The 25,308-nt window shown below is 37.6% G+C and overlaps 1 protein-coding gene across 1 annotated transcript in view; it reads left to right on the top strand.

Moving 5' to 3' along the window:
- Positions 1–15,952: 15,952 nt before the first annotated feature.
- SYBU (syntabulin) overlaps positions 15,953–25,308 on the top strand; it is a 102,655-nt gene continuing 93,299 nt past the window's right edge. Inside the window, exon 1 of the mRNA XM_021707960.1 lies at positions 15,953–16,265. The gene's annotated coding sequence lies outside the window, so the exon portion shown is untranslated. The remainder of the gene's footprint in view (positions 16,266–25,308) is intronic.

The raw sequence follows: 25,308 nt of genomic DNA on the forward strand, positions 1-25,308 counted from the left end.
GGAATAACTGGTTGATAGTTGGCATGTAGAGAAGACTGAAAAAGGAGAAGACAGATAATTAGTAGGTTACTGGAAAATTTTATGGGTTTTATTATAAAACCCATAAAAAAATCCATTTTTAAGTTGTTTTTTGTTTTTGCTTTTAGAGACACTGTTTTACTCTGTTGCCTAGGCTGAAGTACAGTGACATGATCATAACTCATTGCAGCCTTGACCTCCTGGGCTCAAGTAATACTCCTACCTCGGCCTCATGAGTAGGTGGGACTATAGGCATATATTACCATGCTCAGCTAATTTTTTTTCTTATTTTTTGTTAAGACGGGGTCTCTCTATGTTGCCGACGCTGGTCTTGAACTTCTGGCCTCAAGTGATCCTCCTGCCTTGGCCTCCCAAAGTGCTAGAATTATAAGTGTGAACCACTGTATCCAACCTCCAAAAAATATTTTTAAAAAAATAGAAAACAGAATCAAATGCTTCAAAGAAGTCAAATAAGTTAAGGGCCAAGAGTGTCTATCGAATGTGGCAATATGGCCACCATGGTAAGTAGTGAATTTATTTTAAATAATTTCAATTGAGTGATGTGAATGCAAACCAGGTTGCAGCTGCCTGAACAACCAATGAAAGGGGAAAAGGAAAAAAGACAAGGGAATACTATCCTTTCAAGAAGGTTATTATGAAACAGGGAGATGTCATGACTGATTTAGAAGGATGGAGGACTACAGGAAAGTTTCATTATGGATATGGCAATGGTGGTAATGGTGGGAAAGGTGTGGAGGAGATAGCAGAGGTGACGGTGGAGGTGGTAGTCGCAGTGGTGATCTTGGAGGTGGTAACAGTAGTGAGGACAAATGTTGTGAAGGTGGTGGAGGTAGCAGAGGTAGTGGTGGAGATGCAGTGGCAGTGGAGGCCGTGCCATGATGATGGAGGTAGTGATAGTGATGGTAGTTAAGACAGAGGTGGTAGAGATATGCAAGGTGGAGGTGGTAGTTGGGAGTGGTGGAGAGAGTAGAAAGGAAAATAGTGTACAGTATAGGAAACACTTGGGCATAGTTACACATTCAAGTGAAAGAGTCAGTAAGACAGAGCTAATAAAGAGGAAAACAATAATAGTAGACGTGGTCCCGGAGGAAAATAGGTAAGGAGGTTAGAGCAGATGTAGTAACCAAACTGCAAAACCATCTCCCATAGTTAAAATTCCCATACCAAACTACATGCAGTTCTCCAAGTGTGTCATGGAGCGCCGCGTCTGCCTCTCTGCCTCTGTGCTTTGTGCCATATATATATATTGTCTTTCTTTCTCTCATCATCAGGATATAACTTCTATTCTTTCTTCAAAATAGAACTCAGAATCCATCTTGTACAAGATCTTACTCTGTTGCCCAGACTGGAGTACAGCGGCCCTATCACAGCTCACTGCAGCCTTGACCTCCTTGGCTCAGGCAATCCTCCCTCCTCAGCTGCCCGAGTAGCTGGGACTATAGGCACACACTACCATGTTCAGCTAATTTTTTAAATTTTTAAAAATTTTTGTAGAGACAAAGTCTTGCTATGTTACCCAGGTTGGCTCAAAATCCTGGGCTAAAAAACTTCCAGAGTGCTGGGGTTACAAGATGTGAATGACGGCACCCACAGGAAGCCTTTTCTAATCCCCTTCCCCAGCTTCGTTAAGATGCCTGTTCTCTGGGCTTTCAGAATACACTGCACATGGTCCTTCACAGTACTTTTCATACTATATTGTAATTGTTTTAATCGCCACTAGAACGTACGATCCATGAAAGCAAATACTATACCATGTTTCATTAGGCATCCATTTATACATTCAACAAAACTAACATGTCATCCCTACTACTCATGAAAACCTATTGAGCTTATCATATGCCAAGCAATGGTGGGAAAATGTCAATCCATGGTGTTTTTGTAAATAAGGTTTCACTGGAACACAGTCACACTCATTTATCTTCATTTTCACATGCTGTTTTCTTCCTTCAATGGTGTGACTGTATGACCCACAGACCCTAAAATGTTTATTATCTGACCATTTTCAGAAAACATTTGCCAATAAAAATATAATACTAACTCAATAAGGCCCAAGCTTACTACAGGACAGTGATTGGTTCTACCAAGAACTGAGGTAGGTGGAAAAGTTCTCGATGGGTATGACCTTGATGACCTGTGGTTATGACTTGCATACAGTTTAGGCACTAAATAAATATCAATTACATCAATAAGTTAAAAAATGTGATAACATCTCATCACTCTTATATCAGAGCAGTGGGCTCCCTCTGATCCTAGAAAGCTGTTTTCTGTCCCTCAAGGTATCACATTTAGAAATCAGCTCTTGTGCATTTAATCTCTGCCCAAAATTACACATGACCACAGATGAGTCACTAAGACAAACTGACTTTGCTGAACCCTACTGACTTCAGCTTTGTAATATATAAAATGAAGGAAATTTCAGAGATTCAATGAGATAAAGCCCATGAGGATACTTGGAAATTGATGAAGTACTTTGCAAATATGTTTTTTTTTTTTTCAATTCTGCTGCTGTAGAACACCATTACCATGTTGTTGAGTTCTATGGAATTAATGTCTTCACTTTGCAAACTGCCACATCATCTTCTTGTCCACTGATCTTTCCCACTCAGGAACTCCATATAAGCACATGTCTACCTTTCCTCTTCTCCACTTCACCACCTGAACCCCCCCCTTCCCACCTCTCTTTCCCTCTCTCTCTGTAATCTTGTGTCTTCAGAATAAAAATCTGATGACATTTTCTTCCACATAAGTAGAAATCCTTGTTCTAAAGAAAACTGTTAAATTGCAAGGGCACGAGATTGGTAATCTCACATATTCATGGTAGTGTGCATGCATTTTCTGTTTTAGCTTCAAAATGATCTTATAAATAACTAGCTGGGATTCAATGGAAACCTTCCAGAAATACCTGAAGCAGAGGTCCTGGAAGTCTGAATTATGGAGAAAAGAACAAGAGAAGGACAAGAGAAAGTCAAATTTCTAAGACATAGTCTCAAGAAAACCAAGCTGATGAAGGAAATAATGCCCAGACAGCAGTTTTGGCCAACAGCTAAAGGAGAGGGCTTCTATCCTTTAAAGGCCAAGGGAGAATTAAACTCAATGGTTGGATTCTGAATAGAGGTAGAGGGTGAAGAGGAGGAGACAAGGTATACACTAAGACCTAGTAGTGTCGAGATTTGGGAAAAAGAATATTTTTATGGAGGTGGGTTTTATTTTATATGAATCTGTATCTTTATTGGGAGAAGAAATCTTAGTGATTGAGCCTTATGATCAGAGAGAAGCAGGAGAAGGGATGACCAGATAGATGAAAATGAGCTGGGATAGCAAAATAAAACATTTCTTGTGCTTAACATATGCCAGGTTAAGCAGGCTCATGAGACTGATAGGTTTCAGTTGTGTAAACTCACATTGAAAACTTTCTTCACACTCAGATATAAGTAGGTTGGACTTTAAGCTGATTGTGTGTGCTAAATATTAGTGAATACAATGAGAAGAGGAGGTGGGGAAAGACAAGGGATGTTGCTCTCCAGTATAGTCTTCTGTACAGAAAGCACCTTCAGGATAAAAATGAAGATTATTCTAAGAGTAAGCAAATAACACAAGAAACTCATCGGGAAGAACCTTTAGCCAGATCACAGTGGCTTCTCTTCTACCCTTAATTGTGGTGAGAGGGTGCATGCTGGGGGCCAATCCCTTCAAAGAGATTTAGAGGGTCCTGAGAGGTATGGTGGCATTGGCAATTATTCTGGAGAAATAAAGAGAAAGAGAGAGAGAGAGACGGGGTGGGGGGAGAAAGAGACTGGACTCTGTCTAGTGCAGAAGCCGTTTTTGCTTTGTTTTGTTTTGTTTTGTTTTTGAGTTGGAGTCTCACTCTGTCACCCAGACTGGAGTGCAGTGGCCGCTCCCGGCTGGGCTCCGGCGATCCTTCTGCCTCAGCCTTCCGAGTAGCCAGAATTACAGGCGCATGCTACCATGCCCGGCTGATTTTTTTATTTTTTGTAGAGATGAGGTCTCGCTGCCCAGGCGGGTCTCAAATCTGCGAGCTCAGGCAATCCACTCACCTCAGCCTCCCAAAGGTGCGGGATTACAGGCTGAGCCACTGAGCCCAGCCTAGAAGCTGTTTAATGGGACGAACCATAAGCCTTTTATCCTAAAGTGTCACAGGTTAAATCACAAGACTTTCATGTGAACACAAAGCCAGGTGGGTGAGGGGCGTCCCCCACCCACTGAGTGTTTCCTCAGGCATGAGGAAGAGCAATCTCAATTAAATCACAAAAATTTTACATAAACATAAAGCCAGGTGAATGAGGGACTCCCCCATCCATCAGGTGTTTCTTCAAGCATGAGGAAGGAGGATCCCAAAATTATCTCATTGTTCCTCATGCTTGGTTAATATTCCTCAAAAGCAATACAACAATTCTAATATCATAATATTCTAATAATAAATAACTTTTAAAACTTATGCATACACAACACCTAATGACCAACTTAAATCCCAATTCCTTTCTATTTTACACTAATTCTACCTACACTATAGAAACTCTTAATTATAGCCCAAACCAGTTCCTAAGGAATGCGGCCCAGCCCAAAGTTCATGCTGGGCCGTTTCTAGTAACTCTAGATAATTAACTATATTATTAAGATTGAAACAGCACTGTATATGTATATACTAATTCTACAAATATACTTTTAAATCTCATAAAGAAGCTTGTACCATATTAAAGGCTCCCAAATGTGACCTGAGTTTGAATTATGTTAAGTTTAAAGCCGAAACCGCAGTCTGTGAGGAACAGGAAAAATGGACTCCTAAAGCAAGCCATGCCTGTGGTACTCTCAGAGCTTCATGCTTAGATCATCAAAGTCCCCTGCTAGTGGGACTGCCAAACAGAAAAGAAGGGAAGAGGGAATGGGCCATCAGCTCCTGAACTCATCCTAGTGGTCTCAGGGTCTGCTGCCCGCCTGGATCCCTAATGCTCAGGCGGACCTCCTCAGCCAGCTCCCAACAGGTGCAACCAGTTTCATCATGAAAAGCTTTAGGAAAGTTGGGTGTTCTACAAGGGGCTAATTGGGACTCAAGCAATTCTGAGAGAAGAAAGTATCTACCCACTAGTGTCTTTAAAAATGTACCTTTCCAGCCATTGCCTTGCTGAGCTATGGTGTGGCCATATGCTCTTTGAGCTATGACCAGGTCATGTTTTCTTAAGCTTTGGCTCCCTCCCCTACCTTGGGGAGGCAAATCTCCTATTTCTCTCTTTCTTTAATTTACTTTCTAAATAAACTATATTTTCTAATCTAAAAAAAGACCCTTCCAGAAAGGCATGTAGTAGGGATGATGATTGGGTTTGCATTTGGACTAGCAAATCAGAACAATGTTCTTTCCAGTCTGATGTTTCCCTTTACCCTTACCTAAAGCCAGTACAAATGATATCTATATTGTACTTGCTATTAAAGAAGCCTTTTTCTTCCCTTTAATCCAATCACTATTACCTCCTGAGTACTAGAAAGTGATTGGCCACGTTTATTCACAGATCAGGAAACTCAGAGACTCCTTGCTTAGATGAGGCGTCCAAGGTCATGGTGAAGTCGGAAAGGAGTCCCGCAGTAAATTAGCTGCCTGCAGACACACAGGCTGTAGTTGCTAGAAGTTTTCCTAGGAAGAGACTGTCCTAAAGGGCACCTTAGGTTCACGCTACAGTTTTCGGTGCTTTTTCTCTCCAGAGCGGGGACAGGGAGCTCCGTAGCCAGAGTGAGCGAAGAGCGCGATGGGGACGCTAGCACCCGGGCCTGCAGCCTCCCAGGGGGATCCCGCGGGGTTGTACACCGCCCTCCTCCCGCCCTTCACTGGGTCTCCCTCGACTGGCAGGAACCCAGATTCTCCGCAGTGCGCCACCCCCGCCCCGGCGGCTTCAGGAAGTACAGCCTGCAGCGCCGGCCTTCGGGTCGCGAGTCCCGGGAGCCGAGCCCTCACCGCGCCCACGTCGCTGTGCCCACCTATCGGTGCCGGCCCCTGAGTCCCCCGCCCTGTTCCCCACTTGGTCTTCAACCAGGGCTGCGACCCGGCTGGCTGGAGAAGCCGACGGGCCGCGGGGACCGCGCAGGGGCTGCCACGGCACCACTTGTTCAACCCGGGCTGGCGCGGGCTGAACGGGCCGGGCTGGGCCCCCAAAGCTTCCACGCGAAGCCGCAGCCACGCGGGGTCCCACCCAGCCGAGCCTCAGCCTCCTGGGCGCACGCAGACGCCCCCTCCTGGACGGCGCGATGGGATCCTTTGGAGAGAGAAAGGGTAAGACTGGGCGTCGGTGCCAGCTGGGCTCCTGGGTCAGTGCCCGCGGCACGAGAGGGTCACTCTTCATCTTCGATCCAATGAAGGTCTAAATGGGGCGCTCCATACCCGGGGCCTGCCCCTTCCAGTGCGGGAGGGACCTGGGGTGCTCAGGGTCGACGCACAGAAGGAGGTCTTGGAAGATGGGGCATCCAGAGGATCCCAGCAGAGAGAGACCGAGGAAGACAGCATCCCTGTTTGGTTGGTTATTGAGATGATCGGCAGGACTCCCGGTTGCAGCAAGTAAGATTGGCCAGGCCAGGATGTTAGGCGTTGGTTTCAGACCTCCCTTTACTGACTGTTCTCGGGAGTGAGTCTTGGAAAATGTGCCTTTTGCTAAGGAAGGTTCATTAAAGATAGGGTTCTCCAAGAAACCTCGGGAGATCTCTTCAAAGATTTGGGTTATCCAAAGTCCCCAGAGGACATTTTTCAAGTTTCTGCTTCCCAGGGAATTTTTCATCAAGATTATTAGAGGAGAAACAAGGTGTCATTAGAATGCTGTGGGAGCTCAACACAGCCTCATAGTGGGTGATATCAACAGGTTTGAACTTAAAATAGGAGTGAATTGTAGAGCAGAAGAGATCTGTAAGCTTCGTTTGGTGTGCGGACAGAGATTCTTAGAGCTTTCAAGGAAAGAAGTCACTTGGGGGAAGCGGTGGTGTTTATCTTCTCCGGTGACAGTAAGTAGTGCTGACAAGGAAAGCCAGAGATGCCACTGCTGGGTTCCTCCAGGGTCCTCTGGCCGTGACCCAAGGCTCTGGGCAGGTCCAGTGTCTGAACCCCCCTTCTCAGAGATGGGCCAAATTTGAACCCCGCAGATCAGAATCTTCAACTTAAAGCTTCTGCTTCAGCATTGCCAGCTCAGATACTTGACCAGGCACCGTCTTAGGAATGTCTGCATCTTCCTCTCCAAAGGGTACCTTTGGAACAAAGGAAATCAGATATTCTCTGTGCAAAGTTTTCTACTAACACACTTGTACATTTAGGAGAGCAGGACCATCTGTCCTTTTGAGAGGTGAGTCCAGGTGAAATTTTTAAAAATATTCTTCAGATTTTAGAGCAGAAATATGTTATCATAGTGCAGTCTTTGGTTACTTAATTTGACAATAGTCTATTTTAATGCAGAATACATTTGAAACACACTGTTCAATCCACAGAAATCTCCATATATTCAAATTATATTTAATTTACTTGCTTTGCATTTAATAATCTTTAAGGTGACGTTGTGACTCAAACTAAATAATCAGATAACCAAAAGCTGATGTCCTAAGAAATTAGATCCAAAATTTAATTTTTACAGATGAGCTACTGAGGCTGGCAGAGAGGAAATGTGTTGTCCAGGGGTGTGAAGAATTGGTTAGTGGCACACTTAGAACAAGCTGTCTCTTAACCATCATGTGGATTTTTTTCATATTTCAGTGAAAGTCTGTAAAAGATAAGTGCAAAAGAGTAATTTTACAAACTAATGATTGACAGGGCTAAAGTGAGAGCAGTGTGACTCTCGGTAGTGTGAGGGAGATCTCTGTGGTGATGGCATAGCTGTGCATCTCTTGATTGTGGAGGTTACTCAAATCTACACATGAGATGAAATATCATAGAGCTATAAACACACATTGCACTGATGTCAGTTGCCTGGTTTTGATGTGAATGTATAATTATATAAGATATAACCATTAGGAGGAACTGGGTAGACTGTGTGTGGGGGCTTTCTGTACTATTTGTGCAACTTCCTGTTAGTCTATAATTATTTCAAAGTTTTTTAAAAAATCTTTCTTTAAAGTGATTTTATAAGTACATCAAATTCTAACATTGGCTATTTTTCTAAATCTGAGTGTACAAAAAATACCTCGTTTTACTATATATGCTACTTTAAGTATTTAATACATATTTAAAATACTCATGATACATACTTCTTTATTGATATTTTAAAAGACCATACACTCACTTAAGCCATTACTGATCATGCTAGAGTATCAATATCACCTTGAGATACTAATTAGCATCTTAGCAATTGATATTAATTTCAGGTTGTATATTTAAAATTTTGGAAAACTTGGGGAAAAATTTTTTTAAATAGTAATTGTGCAAAATAACAGCCTGGTGTTTTTTGGTTTTGTGCATTAAAATTCTGAGGCCTTGGGTGCACAATCTATCTTTCCTTTTCTTCTTAGAGGATGTTTTTTGTGCCTCTGATGATTGAATCCATAGACATCATCCAACAAAAGTGATAAAAGAGAATGGCTTTCTATAGGGAGGGGAAGGATGTTCATAGAGACCCGTCTTTGAGAAAATCAAGAAATAAATTTTTAATTGAAATTTCTTAAAAGTATTCTGCATACTTTTAGAGTTATCCTCACCAACATTAGGGCATTTCTACTTTGGAGGTTGGCCTCCAATGGCAGATATCCCCGGCATACCTAAGTGCATCCCCCAAGAGGACACAGGAAATCAAAGCTTTTGTGGTCCTGGTGACCGAGGTGCTGGCATGTGCTGACAAAGGAAGGAAAGGTTCTTGTATTCATACTTCTGACCAAAGATGTGTTCTTTGCATGTGAGAAGGCAGTGTTTCCAGTACTTCAGTTTTTCCAGTACACGTCATAATTGTTGCCATCTCTAAACATGAACCATACTATTTATAATTATTGTTTGAATTGACACATTATTTTTTTACTTAGCCTTTAAGGAATAATGCCCATGGAATATCATGTTTTACATGTTAAATTATATTTCTCTTAGTGTGTAAAAATAAACATGTATATATTTTTAAAACGACTTGTCCACAAACCAACTAAGCCATCCATGTTCCAACTGTAGTACACCCAGCACATCAGGAAACACTGTACAAGGAGATACCACCCCCCCCCAAAAAAAACCCTTGGAATTTATTCATTTAAAAAGTGTATTCATTCTTACATGCTTAAACTTTAGTCACCTTCAAAGTGCTTTCTGTTTAATGCAATACATTATCATGATACTTTTTCCAGTGCTCAAAGCAGTTTTTGAACTCATCAATTTTGATGCCTTTTAATGCCCTTTGAGAACTTTTTTCATCTGGGAAAGCCAAAAATGTCGTTCGGGGTTAAAATCAGGTAAATAAGGAGAATGAGTCACAGGGGTCATGTCATTTTTGGTCAAAACTGCTGAACACTCAGCACAGTGTAGACAGGTTGTTCATTTAAATCACCTATCATGAAATGGGCAGATGCACTGAAAGGATTTTTTAAAAAATTCACTGAAGCTGATCATAGCCTCTCACAACAATGCTAGATGGTACACTGATGCTGATGGGTTCCTAGAACACTTATCTAATGAGGAAAGCCTGTATTATAAGAGGCCCACCCTCAAAAAAATAATTCTGGGGTTCTGGGGGGGGGGGTTTTGGTACAAGGACTAGGTTTAGGAGATGCTTCAAGGCATGATGATGGAGGAAAGCCTAACTACACAGAACAATTAGAGAAAAATACTAAAATTACAGTAAAAATTTAGCTCCAGGTTATTTTTTGGATGGTCTTGTCAAAATGTGGCTAGAGTGAATACTTGCTGTGTTAGGGCAACACATTTTATTATTGGGAAGATCCAATTACTCTTATGTTGAGATTAGATTTGAACTCACCCCTCTACTGTCACCCATCCAGGAATTCTCAATAATAATGTTAGGTGAAATCTTGCCAGCAGCCTCACCAAAGTCCACTTGCTTTGCCATAGGTTCCAAGCTGGCAGCCTATGGGCCAGATTCAGTCTACAGATGTATTTTGTGTTATTTTAAAAATTAGGAAGTATTCATTAGTAAAAAGTTAAAATAAATTTTTTTTCTCTTCCAAAATACTTATTTTGTATTTGAGATGCGGTCTCATGTTGTCATACCAGCTGGAGTGCAGTGGTATGATCACAGCTTACAGTAGCTTGGCAGCCTCGACCTGGGCTCAGTCAATTCTTCTGCCTCAGCCTTCCAAGAAGCTGGAGGCATACAGCACCCTTTATTTTTTTTCCTGTAGAGATGAGGTCTCACTATGTTGCTCAGGCTGGTCTCGAACTCCTAGGCTCAAGCGATCCTCACTTTGGCATTCCAAAATGCTGGAGTTACAAGCTTGAGCCATTATGCCCAACCCTAAAGTTTTTAAAAGATTCACATAAAAATTCCAGATTTCTGGCCCAGGAAAATGACATCAGTTGAAGTTGAGTGGTGCTGCCTGGCACATGAGCTCTTCCATTCACACTGCTCTTTACCATTCTATTGGATGGTGCACTGACAACTTAACTCATTTGTGTTAATTACCTGTATGAGAAAGCATCTGAATTTGTTACCTCTGTCCTAACCATTTCTCAAATTTACTAATCCTAACCATATCTGTGAAAAAAAAAAAAGAAGAGAAGGAAATTAAGGTAGGCTTGGTTCGGTTCAAGTTATTCTTTGGAGTCAAGGCTAATCTCTATTACTTTTTTCTTTTCTAAGTATTCAGAAACCAACATTTTACTAATCTGTGCCAAAATATTGCCTAATATTTTATTTTAGTCTTTCCTATCAGTATTTTTTTATTATTATTATAGAGTCACAGGGTACATGTAAGCATTTGTGACATAGGTATATTGCATGAGTGCAAGGTCTGGGCTTCTGACAAGCTCTCCCCTTCCAGTGGTGAGCATGGTACCCAAAGGATTATTTTTTATCTGTTATCTCTCCACTCTCTCTCCCTCCTTTAGCAGTGCCGAGTGTCTGTTGTTTCCATTCTTGTGTTCGTGTGTGCTCAATGTTTAGGGCCCACTTATAAGTGAGAATATAAGGAATTCAGTTTTTTTGTTTCAAGAATGTGAAACCAACTCAGATACCCATCAGTGTTTTAAAGACTCTTTCTTCTCTCTACTTTTTGAGAATCATAACTGTCTGTTTCATTTCTGAATTTCTATCATCTTGGCATCTCTCCTCATGTCCACGATTCTTCAAAGACATTAACAGTGATACCATAATTCTATTTGCAAAAAATGAGATTATAAAAGCCTGGACTATAACTTGTCTGTCAAATGACTTATTTGACGTTACTTGTCCTGAGTTTTATTCTCCTTTACCAAGTTGCATTCAGTTCTTTTTTAGTTTGGAGATTATTTTTACTTGATAGAGAAGCGAAAAAGTTTTGTTTTATCTTAGTTATTCATTAAAATTAAATATACTGCAGCAAGTAGTGGATTTATACTTTCTTTTTATTCATTCAAACATAAAGTGAATATTTTTCTATTTCTTAATATTTTTGCAAGCCATGCATAGTTCAAAATTAGACTTCAGTCTTCCAGATACTCTGAAGTGAAGTTTTATTTTATCAAATGTTCCTGAGACTAGAACCTTCACTTTTTCAATTTTTCACATTAATAATAATAATGTTTATTAACATAATATTTAACTCTGATTATACATTAGTCAAACATCATTATTTTATGTGAAAATGATAGTAATGCAAGGAAGAGATTACGAATACCCTGAATGACCTTCTAAGATGAATACAGAATGAGAAGAAAGTAAGAAGTGATCTGCTTCTTGGAACACGTGGAATAAAATATGAATTTAATCTCAGAAGAGTGCATATTTTCTTATTCCCCAAAGAAAACTGTGAACCTTTGGTGACCCAATCAAAGACAGTTTCCTGAGTTAAAACCATAAAAATCAATTTAGGTTCAACTTACTAATAGTGAGCATTTTTTTCCCCAAGGGAAGAGCTAACATCTTTTTGTAGTAGAAATGAAGAATGGGGTGGAAGGTAATATTAACCAGTCCTCTCCCTTATTTCTTGATTTAACCTGTGCCCAGGGAAACTCAATTCATAATTTCATCAATTTCACACCATTAATACACATTAAATTAACTTTAAAAGGTACGAAATAATAGTCTAAGTGAGTAGGAACCATTAAACCTAATGACACTCAAATGCATTTATCACAGTGATGCATGTCTTTGAAAGGACCATTATGTTTTTCCATAAGATAGAAGGGGATTTAAAAATGTAAACTTTACAGTGTACAAATTAACATTCTTTTAATACTCATTTGGTTCTTAAAACATGTTAAAGTGGAATATGGCTACTATAATGTTACTTTTTAATTTTAACCTAAGGGTGATATTTCGTGTAATTCCCAAAACTTGCAAGGGTAAGGCTGTTTGGATGCTTTGTCCATGGTGCTGAAACGAGTTCTTCCTCAGTTGCCCCACTACTAGATTAGTTACAGAAAGGTGGGGGGGGGAGACTGGTATTTATTTAGTTAATGGTTTATAAGAACACAAATACTGACCTGAAAATTCATATATTGATCACCTTTATAATCAGTGTAGCAAGATAATTTGCACCCATTACTAGTTTGTGTTTTTGAGTAGTGTGCAACTCGTAGAATGAATTGGCAAGCATTTGTTTTTAACCTATTTGAAGTACAACTTGGGGTTTTTAAATCATTTTTCTCCTACAGTTTCTTTATTCATTAAGTTGTAGTAACAGCATAACATTTAATAGTTGTCAATTTTTATTGGTTTTCCGAATACCCTTTATTTTGTATTTTCTTAGACCCATAATATTTCTTTTTTGACTTTTATTACAGTGGAGACTTGAAGTAGTCTTCATTCAGTTTCAAAGCACAGGAAAATTAGATATCTTCAAATAATATTTTTATTGCTTTTAAAAAATAAGTGTATAGAATATTCGTTATTCATAACAGATTATCCATAAATACCTAATACATGTGATTGTGAGAATTACAAAGAATTTTGATATATGATCCCCGATCCAGAGAAAGCTTGAAATTTAGTAATTATTGCATAGGCATGATAAATAAAATGATAATAGCACTAAGGATTATGTATTACTAGAGTTTAAGATTATTGAGACCTGTTTGACATTTTCATTGGTTTATCTCTAGCATGTAACACAGTTTCTATTTCATAGTGAGTGCTCAAAATATTTGCTAAATGAATTAGAATATGAATGCATGAATAAACATAAATTTGTGGCACCAGTCAGATGATATTGATTTAAAGCTACCCACTTTAGAAAGAACATACATTTTCCAGTTATTGAATTATAGAAATTATCATAAATGTATCTGTTTTCCTTCATGCATTAAATTACCAAGATCAAAAATCATTTTAATATTTTTTATTTTAAAATGTTTTGCTGTGTATCTTTAAAGTGTTTTACACATGCCACTTCATTTATTGCTTACTACAGCTATTGAAATTTCCTCTTTACAAATGAGGGAAGTTAAGCAACTTAAGTAGCCTAGTCAGTAACCAGGAATTCAGAGTCAAAACTTGGAGCGTCTAATTCTAAGTTTTAAACTATGTCAAAACCCGAACTCATCCTTGAGCATTTAAATGACTTTGTAATATCCATGCCACCCTAAAAGTTCTAGCTATTTAGAAATCTTCTTGATATGTTTATGAAAAAACTTCTGACCTAGGCAAACTTTCTTTTCTAGTTAACTGTAAATAAGTCACTTCCCTCCCTTTCATAGATGGCAAAAGAAAATTTTATTCATGGAGAAAAGCCTAAAAGAGCTAGAGATAACCTTTGGGTTTTTATGGGAAACAAAGAAAGAAGACCGGATACAGTGACTGACACCTGTCATCTCAACAACATGGGAGGCTGAAGCAAGAGGATCACTTGAGTCTAGGAATTCAAGACCAGCCTAGGCAACATGAGAACGCATCTCAACCAAAAAAATTTTTTTTAATTAAAATGGGTCTGACAGCCGGGCTCGGTGGCTCAGCCTGTAATCCCGCGCCTTGGGAGGCTGAGGTGAGTGGATTGCCTGAGCCTGCGGGTTTGAGACCCACCTGGGCAGGCGAGACCTCATCTCTACAATAAATCAAAAATCAGCTGGGCGTGGTAGCGCACGCCTGTAGTTCCAGCTACGTGGAAGGGTGAGGCGGAAGGATCACCGGAGCCCAGCAGGTCGAGGCTGCGGTGGCCGGGAGCGGCCACCGTACTCCAGTCTGGGCGACAGAGTAAGACTTCAACTCAAAAAAGAAAAACAAATTGGTCTGACATGGTGGTATATACCTGTAGTCCCAGCTACTTGAGCTGAGAAGGATGGATTCCTTCAACCCAGGAGCTCAAGGCTGCAGTGAATTGTGATTGTGTCATTGCATTTCAATCTGGATTACAGAGACTCAATGACTCAAAAAAAAATAGTCCTCTCTACTCTCAGCTCCCACTTAGAAAAATGTTGCTTGGTGGGGACTACAGAACTGTGATTATTATCTGGCAACTAGTGTGTTTTTCCTACTTCTTGTAATGAAGTAGCTGTGACACAGGGTCCATCCAAAGAATTAAGGGAAAATGTCCCTGGCAAAGAGGCTTATTTTTCAGTATTCAACAAGACCAGTATCTAACACACTATGCTAGAGCAATTATGTTTTATATAATTATATTAAACTTACTTGCAGAAGTATTCATGGTAAGCCCATTAAGCCATTTTTCTCACACTTTCTAAGTCTGATATTTCGTGTTTTTATCCTGCATTTTTGAAATAGAAAATTTCAAATCCAGCATCTGTTATTTAGCTATTCACCACTAATCATCACTAACATTTGTCCAGAAAAATTATAAATCATCTTGAACTCAACTCAAAAGTAATAATACGGATCACTTTCCACAAAGGAATATTAGGAGAATAGATGTGGCGGCCTAGTTGTGTTAAGCACATGAAATTCGTACCATTCATAAACTTGCATACTGACATCCAGCAAAGAAACTGAAAAAGGAAACGTTAACTAAGCCCAGTAGTACTGAAAACATTCCACATCATGACTGTACCTAAGTTCTCATTTTCCTCATTAGAAAAAGCAAAAGACAATCTGACTTTTCTTGCTGAAATAAAGATGAAGTTATGCATTAGATGAAGTGCCCAATATATTATTGATATGCTCACTAGTCCTATATTTATCAGTACATATCTGCAGAGGCTTTAAGTTGAATGTGTGATGGCTTGATCACTTGCTCTAAAAGGTGGTTTTTCCCATCCTTGAACCATGTCTTCTGTTACCCAGTTATTACATATAAAAGGTGGAAAATAAACTTCATCAGTTAAAAGACATAGGGAGAAGGGATGAGATAGCACATACAACCTTTTAAGTCCTTTTAAAAAGTTGGAGTTAGATAGTAATCCCTTCAGTACAATAAAAAGTAGCATTAAACATAATTTGAAATTCAACTTCTCCTATGCTTTAAAATATATCATGAATAAATTACAGTTAGGTTTTCTTTTTCTTTCCATGGCCTAAACTTTCTCATAGCATTTGTCAGCCCATTGTACTATATTTTGATCTATATTTCACTGCTCTAAAGAATTTCATTCTCTTTTTACACTAACTGCTTTTGTATATGCCAATGAAAATTTTATACATCAGAGAGAAGTAAAAGGTGAAAAAATTCAAAGACACGCCCTTGACTTCCTTGATGGACATTCACAAAAAGTGGAATTTTTTTTTTCAATGTCTCTAACAAATGAGATCAGTTAACATTAAGGTGACCACAAATTTCCACTGTTCAAACGTATGCACTCATCGTATGGCTTGTTTTACCAGCACATAAGGAAAATGCCATCTTCTGGGACTTTCCCCCCATCAGGACATTTAAGCTGGAAGCTTTGTCAGACTGCCTCACTGTTCCCTGAGCAAGCAGGAATGCAAACTGCGGTTTTAGCATTAGCATTCTACTTGGAACAAAGGGAGGCACCCACAAGCACTACACACCAGCACAGATTGTTCTGGTTCTCCATTAGGGGGTAGCCACAGCCATTTGACTCTTGACTCCATTTAAACCATTCTCCAACCCTTGCCTCCAGAACTGAATCCTTACAGAGTTTTGTTTTTGTTTTTGCTTTTGTTTCTGTTTGACTGAACCAGTAATTTTTTATTACTTCTTCTCAATAGGTAAGTTTGCTGGCTGTGACGAGGGGGATATCTTTGTTTTAAGGGGTTATATTCTCAAAGATTTGACATAAAAATATTAAGGAAGATGTGGTTAACCTAACCACATCTTGTAAAATGTTGCTGATTTCCAAAGAAGCCTAGTTTTGGTGTTAGAAAGGACCTGGAGAAAATTTAAGTTTCTAAGTGAGCATTTAAGCAGCAAAGAATTTGTACTGCCTGACTTATGATTCCTCCCAATAAATGATAAATCATATATTTAAAAGCATATTCCTAATTTGTCATTAGGGTAGAAAGAAGCTTTCTTTCATCAAACCATACAAAACTGCCCTGTGGGTTCACTGTGAGTATCTCTGATCTGATTGACAGAAGAGAGCTGCTAACTACACTGGCATGTTGCCATTCCTGCACTTGGTGGCTTGATAGCAGTTGAGTTAGTCATTAGTTTCAATAGTTTCTATCCATAGTTTGTTCCAGATTATATAATTTTTTAGATTTTTGCCCTGCAATATAACTGAGAATTATTTTTCTTGATCTAGAATATTTTTTAATTAAATTAATTTGAATGTGAGATGTTAGTTGTTCTGAGGTTGTGCATAGTGAAAACCTCTGTAGTATGTGAGAGTTTATTCATGTTCTCCTGGTTGGGAGCCATCACAAATTAGGATTAAAGTGTCATATATGCTCTTAAATAGATGTGCTGTGTTATTTATTTCTAAACTATCAAGTGTGTACATTCTCAAAAGTAGCTACCATGAATGTAATACTCTAGTTTACTATTTGTTGGAGAATTTTGTAAGTGAAACTGGATTTAAATATGCTATTTTTCTTATTAGTGTCAATCCCATTTGGCACTAAGTGGGTGCCAGTTAAATCTCTACCCCAACAGAGGAAACAGTTTTTGGCCAATTCCCTAAAGCAATTTTCTCTTTAGTAAGACATAATGATTTTGCAAAAGTTCAGATATCTATCCTGAAATAGTGAGTTTTGTTGCTGTCAGAGTCTTCTCATTCCTAATAACATAAAGTACTGTCTTACCTGTGCAGTTCTCAATTCCTCACCCCTACCTACCTGGTGCCCCAAACCTCATCTTATTTGAGGTCTCGTAGGTGCAGTAGCAAAAAGCAACTGTAAAAGAATAGTGCTCTTACTGTGAAGACAAACTAAGACCGGTATTTTCCAACTTTAGTTACATGTTAGAATCACATGATGAGCTCCATGCATCAATATTTTTAAAAAATTCCCCTGGTAATTCTAAGATTTAACCATGGTTGAGAACCACTGCCTTAGAAAGAACTATCAACCTGTATGATTAAAAAAATTTTTTTTTTGAAATTGCTCTTCCTTCCCTCACCACACAGCATATTAAGTACTAAGTGATTTATCCACTTTTAGAACAAAGTGGGAAGTGGAGTCTCAAGGCTAATCTAAAAATCTAGAGTTACAGACCATGATGGAAAAAATTCATATTGCATTTCTCTTTGAGAATGCAAAGCAAGATGTTATTCAGCAAGGTTTATCACACCTGTCTTATCTCTGATACTCATTTCAGTCTGCAGTTTGGGAAATGTCCAAGCCAGTTTCCTCATATAGAAAAAGTGGTTAGACTTCTTTTATAGGGTTACTATGAAGGGATAATACATCCTGAAAGTCTAGCACAGTGCCTGACACTAATCTAAGTTAGTTTTCGCCTTCCTTCTTTAGCCTATTAATTTTAACGTTAAAATGTCCAGGCTAACCTTAAAGCAATAAGTATAGAAAAACTATCATGTTAATTCATTTGTTGTGTTTCAAAGTGAATTAATTGAAAGCTTTGCCTATAACATGATGTGTATTTCTTTGTAATTTATTTCGAAACAATGAAAGGAATTCCAAGTCATTTTAAAATCAGACAAAAATTGCAAGGTTTATTAGTTGATCTAAATGTTACATAAGGAAAAATAAATAAATAAAATGCATATGCTCTTATTTTGGTGATTGGTAAAGATTCTGCAGAAAACATTTCAAATTATTTGAGCGTTCTTATATTTTTTAATTGAGAATGTTCCAGGAATTAATTTGTATATGTTATTTTTAAAGTATTTTAGATTCTTTTAGTTTTATGAACTTATGAATTGTCACCTATTGACACAAGTTATTTAAAGTTCTCCTACAATTTCTGGTTTATGTGCATAACACCTGCTTCTAGCCAGTCAAGTACAGATGTCTAGCTCTTTTTTCCCTCTTATATCATTCTTAGCAGAGAGATTTTTTTTCCACAAAATATATTCTGAGATCTTAGCCAATTTAAATGTTAGTAATAATTGACCACTGCTAAAGCAATCCAATAAATGCCAAGCTGACATTCTTAATTATTCAGAAAATCCCATTCCTTCTTGGGTATCATGTCCATTGCTCAATTTATTAAGAAAATGTTTAAGTCATTCTTAATCAAACAACTTCCAGACATCAAGCTATGACTCTCCATATAGAAATCGCTAATGCTTTTTCTAATCCAGCTGAATTCTCATCAATTTATATTTATGGAGAAAAAAACTGATGTCATATTGTGAAATTAAACAACTGCTATTGATACTGAGACCACAGATTCCAAGTTTCTCAAGTAAGATTTACGATTTAATAAAATACATCAGCCTTAAAATTACTTGCAATTGCTGCATTACTTTTAGTAATGATAACCAACTACATGAGAACTTAATTTGATAATATCAGTACACATTTTTCTGAGATAATGGCTATGAATCTATCTTTGATATATGAAGTGGAATGAAAAAAGTGTTTACTTCTAAAAATTATTTTTATCTCTTTGTAATATTATGGAAATCATATAGACGGCTTAGGGAAAACATAATCTGATATTAAGGAAACAGAAAGATTTTCATTACTGTATTTAAATTGCATAATGCATTTAGAACCCAGTTTATTCATTTTGATTTCATAAATGAGTTTTTCAAAAAGGTTTACACTAATAACTCATTCTAATTCAAGTAGAAGAACACGATATCCTCATTTTTGTAATTAAATATTTATAAAGTACCCAAAGCATCTTTAGTGCATGTTAATTAAGTCATATGCTTAAATCAGCCGTACATTTTTGCAAGGAGGATAAATCCAATTTAAATAAGTAAATAAATGATTCTAACCGCCCCAAAATTGATTTCAATATTAATTCATTTTCATATTTTAGAAAATATTTCTAAAACACACACAACTAAACTAGTTTGAAACTTTTCATGTGCTATAATCACTCGTGTTCTTTTAGGGTTAAGTGCTGTTGGCCTGATTCATGTGGCCAAAGTGAAATTCCAGTAACCAACTTAGAACCCAATAGAGCATTACTATATGCCACCTTCACTGAGCTTCCCTCCAGCCCCCACTGAAAAAGACTCTTTGAGGTTTAGGCTGAGTGCACTTCTCAGAGGACACATCTGAGAGAATGCCCCGTGTTTGTATATTCCTTCTATCTCCAGTGATATGAATAATGAATAAGAAGCTTATGAAATATGCAATCAAATAGCCTTGCTCTCTTTAAAAAAACACAATGCCACACCCATAACAGAGAAAAAAACTGAAAATGCTGAAATAAAATTTGTCTCAAATTTAATATGACTTTGCCATATAGAATGGTTTTCTGCATATGAATTTGAGTTTACTCTATCAAAAAGAATTGATATGGGGGAGAAAACCAACTCTACATATTTGAAGTCAGGATTTTATACTTGATTACTACTATGCCATAAATTGGAAAAAGCATGTAGCTTTATCTAGAAAATTTATCATTTGAGAGATGTTGACTCAATCAGTCTTTTAAAAAGAACTTGTTTTTTGTCCCTTAGAGCACAGAGTAGAAATTCTATATTAAGGTTCTCTTTGATATTCACAAACAGTAAAGTGCCGTCTCTCTCTCTATCTCTCTCTCTCTCTCTCTCCCGCCCCCAAGTCCATATATCTACCTCTATACCTCCCTCTTGTTTACAGAAAACAAATTATATTCCCAGAATTATATTATATATAGAAGAAAGCAAAGGAGATAGGAAGAGAAAAGAAGGAACCAAGATTGTGAAAAACTGGTATCCTGGTAGAGATAAGGCAAATGCTCTTTAATTTAAAATTTTATTTAAAGACTTTGTATTTAAACAATAAGAAAAGACAAATGACAGAAGTGAACCATCATTTATTCTTCACCCAGCAGTCACAAAAGCAGAAATTATTATACAATAGCCTCATAAAAATTGTATTATAGGAAAAATATTGTAGCAAGGATCAAAAGATACCTAGAAATGAATGGGGAGTATATATGAAAATGAGTTGTACAACTAAAGTATATAATATCATTAAAGTTGTATTTTTCTGAAATTTTCTTTTTGTAGATAAGAAAAGTCTGGTTTTTTACATTTTTTAAAGTAAAATTTAACCTGTTTAGTATTCATTTTTTTCTTTTCAGTGATACAAATGCATACGTATATGTTGGTAATAGCTAATAGCATAATAATAAAATAGAAGCTAACTCCATCATGGAAATGAAGTTATTAATGTTTTACTCATAATGATCTTACCATTACAAATCTTTCTTTGTTTGATGTAAGCCTGTTAAGACCTCTACAGTTATACTGAAAATAAATGTGACCATGATGAGCATTCATCAGATTTTGAAGGATTAAGTGTTTCCACATGTGTGTAAGGGTTTCCCATGTTTAGACATGTAGCTAAGGACCAGGTTCAGGCAATATCATCCACACAAAGACAATTGTAAACAAGGAATAGACACTTATTTAAGTTAACAAATAAACCTTCATCATACAGGAATGCATGCATTCTTCTCTGTTATGAATGACAGCCTCTGACTGTATCACATTTTCCCTGGACAAGTTGAGAAAGAGAAGTGGGGAAAGGAAAAAAATCAACCTAAAGAAGCTTTCAATTGGTATAAGTGAATCCACATTTGTTTTACTTGCACTTCAGATATTAAAACATACAGTGTTTGAACTAAACCTGACATAGTATTAAATCATATATGACAATAAGATGTTTTCCACTTGGGGTTCAACACACTGATATGTTTCATGTAATTATTCTGCATAAATGTAATCTGTTCGATCAGATTTTATAGGTATATATGTCAAAACCAATAAATATCATCAAGCTGATAGAGCAGTTGCTTTACAGAGTAATTAAATAAGTCAGGGAAATAAGCCTGATTTCCACTGACTGGAAACATATTTGCTGATTTCAATGTCTCCCCTTTCGTGGGCACTTAAAAATTTGACATGTGGATGTATTTCAATTCATTTGTATGTAAAACTTAAAACAATTGGATTAAATGCATGTATTTGCTATTTTTTCATAAAAACACACTAAAATTAAGAATTTCAAGTTATAAATTATTGAGCTAGAGTTACCAACCCAAACTTTTCCATCGTGACTCTTGAAGGTTTATTAAATTTGAAAATAAACATTTAAGCCAAGCGCTGTGGCTCACACATAAAATTCCAGGACTTTGGGAGGTGGAGGTGAAAGTATTGCCTGGGCCTTGGGGTTCAAGACCAGCCTGGCAAGTTTGTCCATCTCTACAACAAATCAAAAGATTGACCAGGTGTGAAGGTACACCCTTGTGGTTCTAGCTACTTGGAAGTTTGCAACAAAAGGATCGCCTGAGCCCAGCAAGCAGGTGGAGGCTGTGGTGGCCATGAGCATAACACTGCACTCCAGTCTGGGGTACAGAATGAGACTCCAATTCAAATAGATAAATAAATAAAACATTTACTATTCAGTGTTGTCCTGGCTCACTCTGAATTACAATCATCTTGAGGCTATAAAATATAATCGTCTTTGCCAGCAATGGTCTAAAAAAGCAGAATACTATTTCATGTAATACCATGAAGAATATGTTTTTTGGTTTCATTTTTATTATTGGAAATTTGTAGGTTGGCATTCCTCTCAAAACCACCTCTTACACCCTTCTCTCCTAGCATACATACACATGTAAAAAGGTGGGTTGAATCACATCATATGCTGGGTTTAGGTTGCAAAGAAAGCAAGCAATAATAATAGTTAAAATATATTTGAAAATGTTTTCAATTGCCTGTTAGACTCACTATTTAGCTAGTTTCCTTCTTGCACCAGAACAGATTGATTTTCTTTAAATATCAGGTGGAATTGTTGGTCTATAATTAGAAGCTTAATATTAAAATATTTGGATCTTTAAACTCTAGAACACACATGGTCCAGTAAGCTGTGAGAACAGAGGATCCACACCTCTCTTTTCACTTTCAAGTCCAGGCCTGAGGGGGAAAATGCCTACGCTATTAAAAAGGCTTTGTTTCTTGCTGCTCTCTCTCCCTCCTCTCTATCACTCACTTCCACCCTCTACCCCCCTTATTCTCAACTTGAATACTTGTGTTTGATTTATTTAAAGGAGAATATAACAAGACTCCACTGTTTTGCCAAAAAGTCCATTAGCCTCCTTAAATTACAAGCCCTGTGGTGTTGGGTCAGTTCTCACTAGGAGTTGCCCAGGAAGCAGTAAAACACTCAGAACGAACTTAAGCTTTGACATAAAAGGCATATGAGTTTGAATGTCATTTCTACCAGATACATCATTTTTTGACAAGTTTCTTCAACACTTTGAACTTCAGTTGTGGGTCATAGTACCAACCTCCAGCAGCTGGTAAGAATTAAATGAGAGAATGTTTCTTTAGCCTAGTATAGCGTTTATCAATAGATGATTGCTATTAATATTATCAATGATTCAAATAATAGTTCTTTAAGCATTGGCTTTTTTTTTTTTTTTTGCAAGTCACCAGAGGGTAGTAGAGAACAAATAGTATGGTGACATTTTGGCCGATGTAGCCACCCTCACCTCAGTAGGCAGTGTTAAGTTACCATATTACTTGTCCTCATACTACATTTGCTGCCTGTTCTGTCATGTCAATAAGTTTAAAAATATGGAATACGCTTCTACTATTCCCAATTCTCCAAATTTCACATGTAACAAGAAATAGGCTGTGCTAAAGTGCTTTACTTCTGGTCTGTGTTAAAAACAAGAAATATAAATTTACTTTAAATTGTTTTATTTATGTATAGTATTTTATGTGGTTGGAGAGGTTCTAGATAATATTTAAAACATGAATTACTATTTGTTTTGTGTTTGTGTGTGTATATGGTGCTCCTGAAAGATCCCACATTAATCTCAGTGATGCTTTAGTGTCCTTCCTCTTTATTTTTAGGGAGTACAAGTCATTTTAAAAACAATTTTAGTAAACTCCCTTGAAATATAACTAAGGGATTCAGGTTGCTACATCTTTTTCACTCTCTGTTTATGAAATAATTGATTTTGTATGAAGGTCGACATTTTCATTATGGTATACCAATTCCAGAAAAATGAGATGGGATATTTAAATTAGAGGACTGGGTAAAACAAGATCATTGAGATTGAGAAGGGAGGACACGAGAGAGTATCATGTGAATTGAATTCATTTTCCAAAGGCTATAAACTCTTCAGAAAGTAAATGTAGCTTATAATAACACTAATGAGTTTGTACTCTGATATTAGATCTCATATACATATTAGATCTCAATTACATATACATATAATTTTCGGAATTGAATTAGAACAGTTATTCTCAGTTGGGGACAGTCTTGTTTCCCAGGGCACACTTAGCAATGTCTGGAGACATTTTTGATTTGATGCAATCTGGGTCTTGGGGCAGGGGAGCTGCTACTGTCATCTACTGGGTAGAGGCTGGAGATGCTGCTAAACATCCCATGATTCAAAGAACATAACCCCACTACAGGAATTATCCAGCCCAATATGTTAGTAGTGCTGAGGTTCAGAAACCCTAGACTAACTCTCAAAAAATATGTTTTGGGATATTTTCCATTCGCTATCCATGCCCACATCGGGCAAATAGAGAGCTCTTTATTCAGAAACACAGCAGTTATCTGGCATTCGTCTTCCATTTCGGAGCAGCAGTTTTCCAGAACTTCCATTTATGGAATGTGCCATGTTTACTCAGATTCGAATGGGTATAAAATGTGCTTTGGAAACTTAAGAAATGTGCAAGCTTTCCACAAAGAACATTTGTAGAAAACAAAAACTGAACAGCAGGCTTCTAGTTTCTCCTCTCCCCAAATGGCCTTAGTAGATTTAAAAAAGAGAAGTGTGAAAAAAAAAAACCTGCTTTGTATTTTAAGTAGAAGCATTTGGTAAGTGTTGGTATAATGCCTTCAAGACACAAAATCTTCACTTGTTACATGATCACTTATTTAGAAATGTGATGAAGTATGAAGAAACTGCACCAGCAGGAGGAATCATTTAAAATTTTAAAAACCTGAAAAATAGTTTCTAAGAACATGTACATGATTACAAATCTGCTGCCATTTGCAGTAGAGCCTTCTTGGTTAGCTGTCACCAATCCACTGACTGTTCTTCACTAATATGCTGAAAAAACTTTACAGTCATGTATTTGTTTTAATAGGCAGATGTGGGGTCAAAAATGAAGCTATGCACCTTTAGCCTATAATTAGCCTATTTTAAATCCCACCCCCAAAATGAAACATACATTTGAAAAACTTGCAGAGCAAGTGTGTCTTACCCACTTAATTTTAAACAATTAAAAACTTTTGATTATGATTAAAGCTATTAGAAAACTATGCAAATTGACTCTGCTTTATCCAGCTAATTTATGCTCATGTGTAGACTTATACTGTCCAATATGGTAGTGCTAGCCACGTGGTTATAAAACACTTGAAATGTGGCTGGTCTGAATTGAGATATGTTGTAAGTGTAAACCACAAACCAGATGTTGAAGGCTTAGCACCCCCCCAAAAAACTAATTTTAACTCTTATATTGATTACATGTTGAAATGATATTCTGAATATCCTCGGTTACATAAAATCCATTGTTAAAATAATTTCACTTGGTTTTTTTTTGAGTTGGAGTCTCACTCTGTCTCCCAGACTGGAGTGCAGTGGCCGCTTCTGGTCACTGCAGCCTCAACCTGCTGGGCTCTGGCGATCCTTCCGCTCAGGCTTCCAAGTAGCCGG

The sequence above is a fragment of the Carlito syrichta genome, unplaced genomic scaffold (genome assembly GCF_000164805.1).
Source record: "Carlito syrichta isolate Samal-C Ts95f unplaced genomic scaffold, Tarsius_syrichta-2.0.1 Scaffold128134, whole genome shotgun sequence".
NCBI classification, from domain to species: domain Eukaryota; kingdom Metazoa; phylum Chordata; class Mammalia; order Primates; family Tarsiidae; genus Carlito; species Carlito syrichta.